General features: G+C 45.0%; 1 long non-coding RNA gene and 1 pseudogene across 1 annotated transcript; both read right to left on the minus strand.

The window, feature by feature from the left end:
- Nucleotides 1-680: 680 nt before the first annotated feature.
- LOC101676167 lies at nucleotides 681-1,546 on the minus strand (annotated as a pseudogene).
- Nucleotides 1,547-1,795: 249 nt separating this feature from the next.
- Nucleotides 1,796-12,174, minus strand: LOC123389169. Its single transcript, XR_006603731.1, has 4 exons — nucleotides 11,807-12,174; nucleotides 6,409-6,488; nucleotides 5,928-5,981; nucleotides 1,796-2,799 (listed from the first exon to the last, which is right to left on the minus strand). It is a non-coding gene; the product is annotated as an uncharacterized LOC123389169 (long non-coding RNA).
- Nucleotides 12,175-12,997: the final 823 nt, after the last annotated feature.

Consider the following 12,997-nt stretch of genomic DNA (forward strand, 5'->3'; position numbering starts at 1 on the left):
GAATAATCTAATTTTTTTTATCCAAAATTGGTGCAGAATTGTATTGCTCAAACTCCTTAGCGTATAATTAAAAGCTGCTATGAAGCAAAACATTAAAAGGCCCGTAGTATTAGACCTAGATAGCATGTGCCCTGATTCCACGTCTAGGAATGTGTCTTGCAGCAGCCCTACTAAAGGACAAGAATATGTACGCACAAGGATATTCTTTGTAGCACAGTCTGTGAATAGCAAGCTAATGGAAACAACCGTCAGCAAAGGACTAAGTCAGTAGAGGACTGAGATGCCTGTCCATGGAAAATTCTGCAATCAGTAAAAAGAAAAACACACGCACATATTTATGGAAAGTATGCATCATATTATGTGCAAAGGTTGCATGTGCTTACATCTAATATAGGCATTGCTACCCTACTCGCATGATACAGAATGTATGTATAGAATAATATTCCTTTTGGTTTATATATATTGGTTTTTGGTTTATATATATTTATATATGTATGTATAGAATAATGTTCCTTTTAGTTTATATATATTGGTTTTGGCTTATATATATTTATATATTTATATTTATAATTTATATTTATATATAATTATATATAATATATTATATATCATATATATTTTATATATATAATATCATTTTTGTGAGCCATGATTATTTCATTCAGCTTAGAATAATTTAATTTTTTTTTTTTAAAGTTGAGGAGTTTATTAGGGAAATATGAGAGGCAAAGATACCCCAAGTGACAGAAAGAAAATTCTGAACATGTCCCTTCAAGCCAAGTGGGGGCCTGGAAGGACAAGAAACTGGTGGGTTAGCAACAACATTCTCTGGCGGCCACCTTGCCAGGGCATAAGTGTCTCGGCCAGGACTGCCTCCCAAACCCCACCAAAGGTGAAAAGGAGACAAAGACTGTTTCCAGAATCAATGCAGAGGCAATGAGAGCTGTAAGAAAAGTCTGAGAGAAAGAGAGGTGGGGAGGACCTTAACAGAGTCCCAGGCGTCTGGCTCTGAGCGCCTCATACATTGACAGATAGTTCTACAAAATGTTACTTCAAAGATAAAATGCCTAATGTTGGTTCTAAGAGCTTCCCTGGATGTCTTCCCACATGCCACATCACACACCGACGTACATGGCAGAACCCAAAGGCCACACTTTTGAAAAAAAAAAAAATAAAAACCAAAAACAAGAATAAGCCCTGTTGCTCTTTAAGGAGAGAGGAAGGAGCTGAGGCTGCTGGGGCCTTTCCCACGGTCGGCTTGCGTTCCATGAAGCAACTTCCCAGCAGCAGCATGGCATAGCTCTAGGTGAGGGTCTCACCTTTTGTCACCCGCGCTTCAATGTACTCTATTCTCCGTTCAAGGGCTGTCAATTTCTCGTTCAGTGTTGCAAGTCTTGAACGACAAGACATATATTGAGTTGAGAAAGTCCGCAATTTTCTTGATGCTGCTGGTGATGACCTCAATGTATTCTCGGTTCGCCCAGTCCTGGTGAATCTCCCGCTGCACCGGATCCTCTTGACCCGCCATGGTTGCCGCCGGACGATGAACTAGAATAATTTAATTTTTAATCCAAAATTGGATATAATATATATATTTTATCCAATATATATAATACATTTATATATATTTATATTTATATGTATTTATTATATTAAATACATAAATATATAAATATTAAATATGTATTATATATTTTTATTTTTATACATTTATATATTTATTTATATGTATAGATATATATATATAAATTCACAAGGGCAAACATTTGGCAAAGATACCTGTCAAGTAGCTAGCTGTGGTTTCTTAGAGGAAATGAATATTATTATTTATTTTTTAGTAATGGACACTCCACCTTTTTATTTTCTGCACTTCTCTTTTATTTAATCTTTAACAAGGATGCATCGTTCTCTCATGTGACCCTATGCTTTGATGGGTGATCCTCCATCCACTGGAATAACTCTCTAGTGATCCTGAGTTGACACAGAAAATAGAGCTTGCCGTGGCCAGTCCTAACAGTCTTGATGCCATCATGGCTTTCATATAGAGAGGATAATGTGACAAACAAGTCATTTGCCAGAGACTTCCATATCTCTCTCTCTCTCACACACACACACACATACACACACACACTCACCTCCTCTCAGGCAACATTTTACAATCCCCTTCCACTCCGAGGAGCCCCACTCCCCTAACACCATTACCCCCCACGCCCATGATAAGTGTGTAGACACCACCAGAATGGGAGGAATAGTCGTTGTTCCCAAAGAAGCAATGGAACGGTCACCATTTCTTCACTGTTGGTGTCCAGCCTCTTTAGACCAAAACAACAACAACAACAACAACAACTGCTTATTTACAGTGAATGATTTCTCAAGGTCCCGTGACCCAGAGTCAAAGGAGAAGCTTAACCAGGTGCAGCCTTCCCTAAACACAAGCACTGTGAACAGCATAAACAGAACAAGGACTCCCGTGCTGGAAAGGGGAGAATGGCAATAGCATTGCTAATCAGCTTGTGGGGCACTGCAGAGTCCAAGACATGGCTGAGACCCTCGGCCAGCCTCTCTGCTGGACCTCCCTGGGGAATGTCCTCCCCGGACTCCTCTGAGATATGAATGGGGGAGGAGCCCTTCTCTGGGGGCTGCCCACTCCTGTCCATGTGAGCTAGGAGCCCGGGCTTTGCCTTGAGTGTTGAGCAATCAACGGCCATTACTGGCTGGTCTTGTGGTTTCTTCAGCAATTAACACCCTTCTAACGATAGGTTTCTCATCTCTCTGCTTCTGATCAATTCCATGCGTCATCTACAAGTAGAGAACAGAAAGCTTGTCCAGTCGTATATTTTGCATGTTAACTGGGGGGGTGGGAATGCGAGCTCCCCAGCACAGCCCTCAGTCCCACAGCCACCCCTACACCTCTGCCTCGCCGTCGCCCGTGCAGAGGTGTGGCAATGCATGGAAATGATGAATAACTGATACCTCGCCCCAAGCCACGTCCCCCCTGCACCTTCACACAGAGCTGACTGTCCTTGTTAGAGATAAACATTTCATCGGAGAAGGTGGGGAGTGAGGGTGAGGGGTGCAGTTAGACCCCCGCTTTATCTCCTGTGCAGTTCCCCACCTCCCTGCCTCAGCTTGCACTAACTTTAGCTTCAAGGAGAAAATTCTGTATATGCAGCCCTTAGAGACTGCAAAGGTCTGGCTCTCAGCTGGTGGGTTGGAAGAGCCTTTCTTAGCAAAGATGAGTTGTTTCCTTTTCTGATTTCAGATAAGGCCATTTCCAAGTAGTCTAAACTCTCCTAGAGGACCTCACTGACGGATGCAAGAAGTAGCTTTTCTATTCCAATATTTAGACTCTTCCCTATCAAATTCCTCAATGTTGCAGATTTAGCACTTGGCACAGGGCCTTTAGCACCAAGAGACAGTAGGGCCCAGTCCAACCACGTTAGCTTGGTTCTCAAGAGGCAGTCTCCAGACAGCATGAGTACCACCTGGGAACATAGTAAAAATGCAAATCCTAAGCAACCCCTTCTCTTCCTTTTAGGGGGTGAAGCCCAGCCATCTGTTTTCACAAGGCTCCAGGTAATACTGATGCACACAAAGTTTAAATAGCACTGCATTTAATGAGGTCCTTGGCAAACTTCCTCCTACTTCTTCAGGCCAGCCGATCCCACGCTTCATTTGGGGGCTGTTACTATTCACAGACCCTCTACCTTCGCCCAGACCAGGTCTCTGTTTCTCAGGATGCTGGTGGTTTGGGGGGAGGGGGGGGCGGAAACAAACAAACTAACCTAACTCAGAGATGCTTGAATAAATGAGCCTTGTAGCAACATGGACGGGACTGGAAGAGATTATGCTAAATAAAATAAGTCAAGCAGAGAGTCAATTATCATAGGGTTTCACTTATTTGTGGAGCATAACAAATAGCATGGAGGACAAGGGGAGTTAGAGAGAAGAAGGGAGTTGAGGGAAATTGGAAGGGGAGGTGAACCATGAGAGACTATGGACTCTGAAAAACAACCTGAGGGTTTCGAAGGGGCGGGGGTGTGGGAGGTTGGGGGAACCAGGTAGTGGGTATTAAGGAGAGCACGTATTGCATTGGAGCACTGGGTGTGGTGCAAAAACAATGAATACTGTTACACTGAAAAGATATAAAATAAATAATTTTTTTTTAAATGAGCCTTGTGGCCCCAAGGCTGAAGGGTACTGGCTCCAGGGAAGGCTGCACGTGGAAGCCCCATGGCAACCCCCGAGTCCTGTTTTTTTCCCTGACTTCAGTCCATGCCAGAGCCCCAGGATGGCTGCTGGCACCTTCCAAAGTCACATGAATCCTTGCTCGCTGTCTGCAGGCAGAGAGCCTATGTCCCCGTTGAAGAAAATCACTAGGTTCTTTTGGATTTGACTGACCCCTAAGTCAGAAACCCAGTTCCTAACCAGTCACTGTGGCTTTAGGGATGCGTTCCATGGATTTGCTTAAGCCACTCAAGGCGCATACCTGGATCTGTGATAGATGAACGTCACATAATCTTAAAGCCTGAGAATCATGGGGAAGAGAGGCTTCCCAAGAGAAATGTGGGTTTCTGGTACCAGGAGGGATGCCGGTCAGCAAAATACATGTTCACTGTAATATGTTTGTCCTTTTCCAGTGGACTTTTTTCTTACTATCTGAAAGGCACTAATTCTTTGTAGGTGATAAATGCTCCATCTCCTTTGCTCTCTGGGTTAGAAACTGTTAGTCTTCCATCTTCCTGAATTACTTTATTTTTAGGAACACGCTGACTTGTATACTTCCTGTTGCCTTATAAACGACAATGACTCAAATTTGAAGCTAAAGAGACATGAAGCTCTTCATGGCGCTAAACCAACTTCCAAAAACTGAGGTTGCATCTCCACCCCAGGACATGCTAAGTGGGGTAGGACACAAGCGCCACAGACCCTGAAGCAGAAGACTGGGGACAGGGAAAAAAGCGGACACCCAGAACAATGAACCAACATTACAGAACTTGCCATAGTGAAGAAAATAGGAGAGTTGGATGGACAAAGGCATAGATGACAGAGGACACCTCATACTTACTTCTTCTATTCCCCTTCCTTTCGGGGAACAGTATTTGCGAAAAATTATCATATGAAATTGACCACAACCCAACACATGGAGTGGGCCCTGATTAAGATAAAGGCAATTTGCATTTTGGGTTTTCCTTTTAATTTATCATAACATAAACATTTTCCATGACATTGCATTATTTGTAAAGCCTCCCAAATAGCAACTCGAGTGAAGTTACTGTATTTTTTTCATTATTTTCTTACTGTAAGTAATTTAAATTGGGTAAGTTTAAATTGCTATCAATGTGCCAGAGACATATTTTTTTCATATTTGAATTCATCTACATAGGAAATAGATTCCTAGTCATGGATTATCAAGGTCAAAGGCAAAGGTAAGTTAAAGTTCCTTATGTGCGTTAGTGCCCATATCCAACATGTGTTTATGCTGTCTGCCTTGTACATTTGGGCCCTTGATGCATCTCTAGAATGAGTGGTGTCTGAAAGGCTGCCTGCACGCTCAGTCCCTCTTGCAGCCCAGTCTTTGCTATTACAACTCTGTCCACGTGGGTGCAATTTAAACTGGGTATACTGGCCAGGACTCATGGCATCATTGCATGTCATGTCTATTAGTAAGAACAGCTATGGAATCATAAAGAAATTTTGGTTCTGCTGGGGGAAACTATGACTACATAGCTCTAATGAGAAGAACCCAGCTAAGTGTGGTCCCGGGATGACACCAACATCTCACCTCCTCTTGCTGGGGAAACCACTTCCCCATAAACAGCCCTAGTCAATTGAGCACTTGAACCATTCTTGCAAATACCCTATGCTTTGTGGTTACCCAAGACCCCTCTTGTATTTACAAGTCAACAAGGTGTCACTGTACTTACAAACTTCCTCTCTCATCACCCTAAGTTTCCATCTCCCCAAGGTCCAGAGCATACCTGAAAAAAAAAATAGGGGACCCCAGAAGAAAGCTGGCAAAAGCGAGTCTCATTCTGGCCCACCCTCTTGGGTCCCCACTATCCTCCTCACCGTGGCTCTCTGTTCCCAGGCTGCCTTTCATGTGTCTCCTGCTGCCATTTCTTGTTGTTTTCCTGCTCTCAGACCATAATGCGAAGGTCCTATGGGTAGCCAAGTGAAATAGAGGGCTTCCCAAGGGCTTTTCAAAATGCCCTGCATTACCTGTTAAGGTGGCTATTCTTTCCAAAGGAGTTTTAGCATTCTAGTCTATGTACATGGAGGGCAGGATGGGGACTTGTCTTACTTTGGGAAGGGGGACACTGAGTTGGTTTTCAACAGGGGCAGAATCCAGCTTCAACAGCTTCCCAGGGATCAACCGAGTAATAAATTCACCCAGTGCCAACTTACAGGTGATTTACAGAGAAAATCTCTCCTTTTCCCCCAATAGAACTGGAACAAACACCAGACTGTTCCATCAGCTGCATTTCCTGCAGAGGGGAAATAGAGACCAAACTCAAGACTAGAGCAAAAGCCTGAGATAGAGGAAGTGGTCTGTCCAAGATGGTGCCATAAGAAAATCCGCCATAGGACCTCCACTCCTCCCCCAGATACACAGAGTCTACAGTGACATGGGGAACAATTTGCTCTGGAAAAGACTGGAAAACTAGTGGAGCACCACCCCATGGAGGTAGGTTAGAAGACAGAGCAACAGCCTCACAATAACTCCCCCCATCTCCCTCCCGCTCGCACACTGTGATGCTCGGTCTGGAGCTTCTCCCTGAGGAGCCAAGGGACCCTACCCCACAACAGACACCCCAACTGTTAAGAACTGCACCTGAGAGACAATCCCCAGACACCTGGCTTTGAAAACCAACGCGGTTCAAGTCCCCAAGACCCAAAGCCCTGAGAGAACTAGGAAACCTGGTGAAACACCCAGACTGCAGGGCCTGTTGGGATTCTCTCCCAGACAGAGGGCCTTTCTTGTGCTCCACAGCAGCAGTATCTCTGGAAGGGGACCTTTTCACATATCTGGTGCTCCAGTTTTTGTGGTGCATTTCTGGGTCCCAGGCAACTGTAAGATCAGGGAGAGCAGCCTACCGCTCTGGGGTACTGCACAAGCAGCAGCTGACACACAAACCCTCTCCCGGGGGAAGGCCTGTTTCCTGGCCCTGGAGGCTGACTGAGATCTTCTCCCTCAGGACACTAACAGGTCTTGCCCCACCCTCAACAACCAGGAGCTATCAGAAATAGAACAGGATGGGCGCCTGGGTGGCTCAGTGGGTTAAGTCTCTGCCTTCAGCTCAGGTCATCATCCCAGGGTCCTGGGATCCAGCCCCACATCGGGCTCTCTGCACAGCGGGGAGCCTGCTTCCTCCTGTCTCTCTGCCTACTTGTGATCTCTCTCTCTCTCTCTGTGTGTCAAATGAATAAGTAAAATCTTTAAAAAAAAAAAAAATAGAACAGGTTGCTTGGACAATCACCAGGGTTTGAGAGACCCAGAGTTGGGGGTGAAGCGGAACTCCAAGGTTCTCCCTCAGAGCTGATAGGGGTAGCTGTTTCATCCAGTATGTAGAAACATGGAGTCAAGCAGAGTGAGGAGACAGAGGAACATGTCCCAAATGAAAGAACAAGATAAAAGCTAAGGGAAAAAATTAGAGCTCGAAGATTTTTACTATTGAACAATGCTATCTCTATCTTCTTTCTTCTAATTTTATCATTAGGCAGAAGGAGCTGGTTCACTATCGTGATGAAAAATGACTCCAGCTCAGGCTGCTTCTTTCCTCGTAGTACACAAAGGCCCTCAAGGATCTGCTGCTTTTTCTATGTCCTCCTGGCAGATTCCTAGCAACATGGTAGATGGCTATTAGGAGACCAGCAGCCAGAGCTAGTCCTCTTGCCCATCTCTGGGGAGAGGCAGGACATGCAAAAATGGAGCCAGCAGGACTCTGTGTAGGGAACAGCCTACAAAGGCATCACAGGTGGATGAGAGCCATTCTAGGAAACCCAGACCTTCGAGGTCTTATCCAGTGGCAGGACATAAGAAGAGGCCATAGGGGTATTCTCTAACCTGGCCCGGGGCTTGGGAGCCAGGGGAGAGCTGCCCCAGGCACAGGGGAGACTTCCTGAGGAGACTCCTCCCCAGGAGTCACTGAGGAAAGGTCTAGGAGTCTGAGGCTGGAGAAACAGTCCTGAGGAAGGAAGTGGCCTCTGAGTTTCCTAAGACAAAGAGAATTCAGCCGGAGTAACGTGGGACCTGGAATTCTCCTGCTGAATCCTCAATTTTTATAATTCCATCCTTCTTCACAGCTTTCCAACCAAAGAGGCCACGCGGTCTGTGTCAGCCCCACCAAGTCCTGGAGCCAAGGACATCATTGACCGGAGCTGAATCCCTGAGTGGCCTGGGAACAATAAGAAACTAGATACAATGAGGGAGCAGGGACCTGGGCCCAGGGAAGAATGTTCCTTCAACTCCTGAAGCTACCTGTGCTAGGTGCCGGTTATCAAGCTACTACACTCTGGGCCTCTTTCTGGATGTGAATTTAAACTTCTTTAGACTTATCTTTGTAATGTATTTCCACGCACTCTTGACTGCCTGCAGGGAGCGCTCCTACAACACTCTCTTCACCACGCCCCGGCACCCCTCCAATCACACAGTGGTTGGCACAAGCATGTAGGTGCTTATGCTCAGCATTTTCTAGGGGGAAATCATTTCAAAACCATCAACCAACAAATATTTATAGAATGTTATTTACCACTTCTGTGTTCAGCTGCATGAAATAATGGAATTTCTCAAAACCAAACCAGTCTTTTGGGTGCTTCTATGAGTTTTGTTTTGTGATGAAGTCAGGATCTCCAGTTGGAAAAAATGATGGGGGGAGGGTGGGCTAAGGGGCAAAGAGTAAGAAAATCTGAAAAGGGCAAGTCAGCAGAAAGGAAATGATGGTAATACCTGTCTCTACACATTCCTGAGAGCTAAAACACAAAGCATTAGCTTAGAAAACAGTGATGATGAAATATTACCTACCTAGCATATAGTGTATATACATTAACTATATTCATTCTTTGTGTATATTCATGCATTTTCCCACGAACCAAATTTGCCAAAAAATTATGCATTGTCCTTTCAATCCTAATAATTTCACCAAGGTTTCCATTTGGCAGAAGAGGAAATGTTGGCTCAGAGAAGTGAAACAACTTGCCCATGGTCAGACAGCTAATAAATAATATAACGAAGATGTAAGCCTATGCCAGCATTTCTCAGTATTCCAGAACCACAAGGGATGATTGTTTAAAATGCTGGCAACAGAATTTCTTGGGTTTGGAGCTGGAGATCCAAACCCTCAAGTGATTTGCATGCAGACAGAAGACCAAAAACCAGTGACTTCAGCAATAAGGACTTATCACTCGTTTCTTAACAAGGTGCATACAGCAATAGACATCTTGCCTGGATGTTAGTTTCCTAGAATCCGTGCTCCACAAAAGCAGTGGCTAACATAAGAGAAGAAAAAATAATCAGCCACTATATGCAACTGAGACTTCTGTTGTAAACACCAGATTTATTTATCAGACTGATTACCGAGACCGCGGTTCACAAGCTATAGTTCTCAGAACAAATCCATTATGATTCAGTCTCATAAATAAAGTTTTATTCTGTTACACAGTGTCCAGGGCTGCCTTCACTTGGTAGCTGCATCTGAGCATGTATGTTTACAAAGCCAAAAACATTTGCTATCTGACCCTTTTAGAAAAATTTGCTGAAACCTGGCCTAGGTCATGTTTTTAAGTATAAGAAAGGAAGACTTAGGGTGTTTGTTGTAAAATTCAAAAGGGGGAAATCCAACATACTTATGAGAAATGCAAATGTTTATTCATTTTTTGATAAGGCATACTTTTTTTTTAAAGATTTTATTTATTTACTTGACAGAGAGAGAGATCACAAGTAGGCAGAGAGGCAGGCAGAGAGAGAGGAGGAAGCAGACTCCCCACCAAAGAGAGAGCCTGATGTGGGGCTTGATCCCAGGACCCCAGGATCATGACCTGAGCCGAAGGCAGAGGCTTTAACCCTCTGAGCCACCCAGGCGCCCCCCCCCTTTTTTTTTTCAAGATTTTATTTGTTAGAGTGCAAGCACAGGCAGACAGAGTGGCAGGCTAGAGGCAGAGGGAGAAGCAGGCTCCCTGCCGAGCAAGGAGCCCGAGGTGAGACTCGATCCCTGGATGCCAGGATCATGACCTGAGCCGAAGGCAGCCGCTTAACCAACTGAGCCACCCAGGCGTCCCAGGCATACTTCTTTTTGTTTTAAACTAATTTTTAGTATCAAAAGTGGAATTTTGATCAGGTTTGTAGAGAGCAATAACCAGTTCCTATCAAAATGTTAAATGTACACACTCTTCATTCTAGGAATCCAGTGGAAAACTCAGTCCATGTAGTGGGAACACAGCTGCCTCCCAAAACTCCTTTCTCTCCCCTATCCCCTTATCTCTTATCTCTCTCTCTCTCTCTCTCTGTGTATATCTGACTGTCTCACTCTCTGTCTCTCTCAGATCCTCTATCTACATAGTTCCCTGATGAACAATATTATTTGCTAACTCTCAGGGGAGAGTAATAAAGAGAGAGAGAGAGAGAGAAAAGAGAGAGGCCAACCTAGTGGGCTCCACCTTTGTGAAGGTAAGGTCATCACCTCTCCTCCTCTTGAAGCCCAATGTAGGGGTCTCAAGAGGATAACTTGTAAATCCTGGAAGGTGCCTACTAGCAAAGTGACTCACTTTATAGTGGGGTGTCCTAGGATGAACTCTCATATTGAAGGGAAATTTGAAATTCAGAAGGAACCATGGTTTTTCATCATACTTGAGGACTAAGGATCCAAGGCTTTGGATCAAGCTTTGCTTGAAGCTAATCAACTTCTCGAAGCTTCACTTATGTGAGCGAACAGGTTCCCTTTATCCCTTAAGACAGCTTGAGTCAGCTTTTCTGGTACTACCACTCAAAGTATCACTAACTGCAGTGCCCTATGTACCACACCCCGCAGAGCAGAACCGGCTGAGGGCAGAAGCCTAGGCCAGTCAGTGAAGATGCCTCCTCCTCGTCTAACAGTCGGTTCCCTCCCTGGCCTGTTCTGTATTCTTACTAAGGCCATCTGCCTAACAAGGTTGCATCAAAAAGGAAAATTCAGGATGTTGGAGACTGACTAATTCTTGCACAAATCATTAGGGTTCACTTTGAAATTGGCTTGTCTAATAGCAGAGGGGGGGGGAATAGTTTCCTTAAGAGAAGCCCTCTTGAATTTGAGAGGCAGGGTTGGGGGGCATGGGGAGTGGGGAAGGAAAAAATGAAACAAGATGGGATTCGGAGGGAGACAAACCATAACAGACTCTTAATCTCAGGAAACAAACTGAGGGTTGCTGGGGGGAGGGAGGGAGGGAGAGGGTGGTGGGGCGATGGACATTGGGGAGGGTATGGGCTCTGGTGAGTGCTGTGAAGTGTGTAAGCCTGATGATTCACAGACCTGTACCCCTGGGGCAAATAATACATTTTATGTTAGTAAAAATAATTTTTTAAAAAAGGGAAGCCCTCTTTTTCTTGCTGCCTGCACACCAAGCTGGTTTGCACAGCAGTGACCTAGAGCTTGCAGACGGGAAAAGCAGACCTCTCCTTGGCAAGGTGATGTTAGTATGAGCAGAAATGGGAAGATGGGAGACAAGGAAGGATGAAAAAGTGGGGTCCAGAAACAGCTGTATCCACCCTCTCTGCAGATACCCTCCTTTCAAACATTTATCTTGTGGACAAAATGATCAGTCCCGTACTTACGTCACAGCTGGGATGCCACCAGAAGCAAGGAGCGGATTCCCATGACCCCAGCGCCCATGGCATCATTTCAGCAGCAGAGGGCATTGTGGGGACGGCAGTCAGTGGCCTGGGAGATGGGGCATGGCTGTGAAAGGGGGAACCAGGGGGACCAGCCCGACTAGCGCTCGTGCACTGAGAGAGAGGTCTTCTGAATCCACTTCTAGAAGTGATGTTAGCTGGCAGCTAGCTAACAGCTAGCAGATTTTCTGCTTCTAATTAACCACCCAATGGAAGTAACCAAAAACAGCTCAGAAGTCTTAAAAATAAGAAAGGAGCTACATTGCCTCTGAAACTCCAAGGCTGGCCGAAACAGGCTCTGATGACACCCAACAGTGGTTTTCAAACTGCCTGGGCTTTACATCACCTTGGGAGTTTCAAAATTACTGACGCCCAGTCCCCACCTAACCAAACCCGAACTAAATGCATAACTTTGGAGGTGAGGTCCTGGCACTGGAGGTTCTAAAAACTTTCAGAAGGGATTCTAATGTGAATTCAAGGTTGGAAAGCAACTCCTTAGGTACCCACTTCAACAGGAAATAGCCAGCCTCTATAAAAGTCTTCACCCTAAGTGGAATTCCCAGATAAAAGGCAGGATTCCCAGTTAAATTTGAATTTCGGACACACACCAAATGATTTTTTATGAGTATATCCCAAATATTGCCTGGGACATACTTATACTAAAACATCATTCATTCTGTATTTTAATTTTCTAACTCTGGCCACTGCAGCCTCGAAGCCTCAACTTAGATATGGCTTTGGAGAACATTCTCCCAGAAAGCAGAGCACAGAACACCTGAGAAGCTGACCATATGGGGAGTCTTAGCTAGGTCGCAGGCAGGTTTGCTAGACTGTCGCTAACAGAAGCATCCAAGCTCCCAGCATTCGCTAGACACTCAACAAATATTAGTCATTGTTCTGAAGAAAGCTTCGCTTAGGAAAATGAAGGTGTGTGCATAAATATGCATTCACGGTACGTTTCGTCATCTCCGTAGTCATTTAAGGAGAAAGATGTCCTAGATCGTATCGATTATGACTTAGTGATAAAACAATGTGTCAGGGGGCGCCTGGGTGGCTCAGTGGTTTGGGCTGCTGCCTTCGGCTTGGGTCATGATCTCAGGGTCCTGGGATCGAGCCCCGCATCGGGCTCCCTGC

This window comes from Mustela putorius, unplaced genomic scaffold (genome assembly GCF_011764305.1).
Source record: "Mustela putorius furo isolate JIRA1106 unplaced genomic scaffold, ASM1176430v1.1 tig00003962_pilon_pilon_pilon, whole genome shotgun sequence".
Taxonomy (NCBI): Eukaryota; Metazoa; Chordata; class Mammalia; order Carnivora; family Mustelidae; genus Mustela; species Mustela putorius.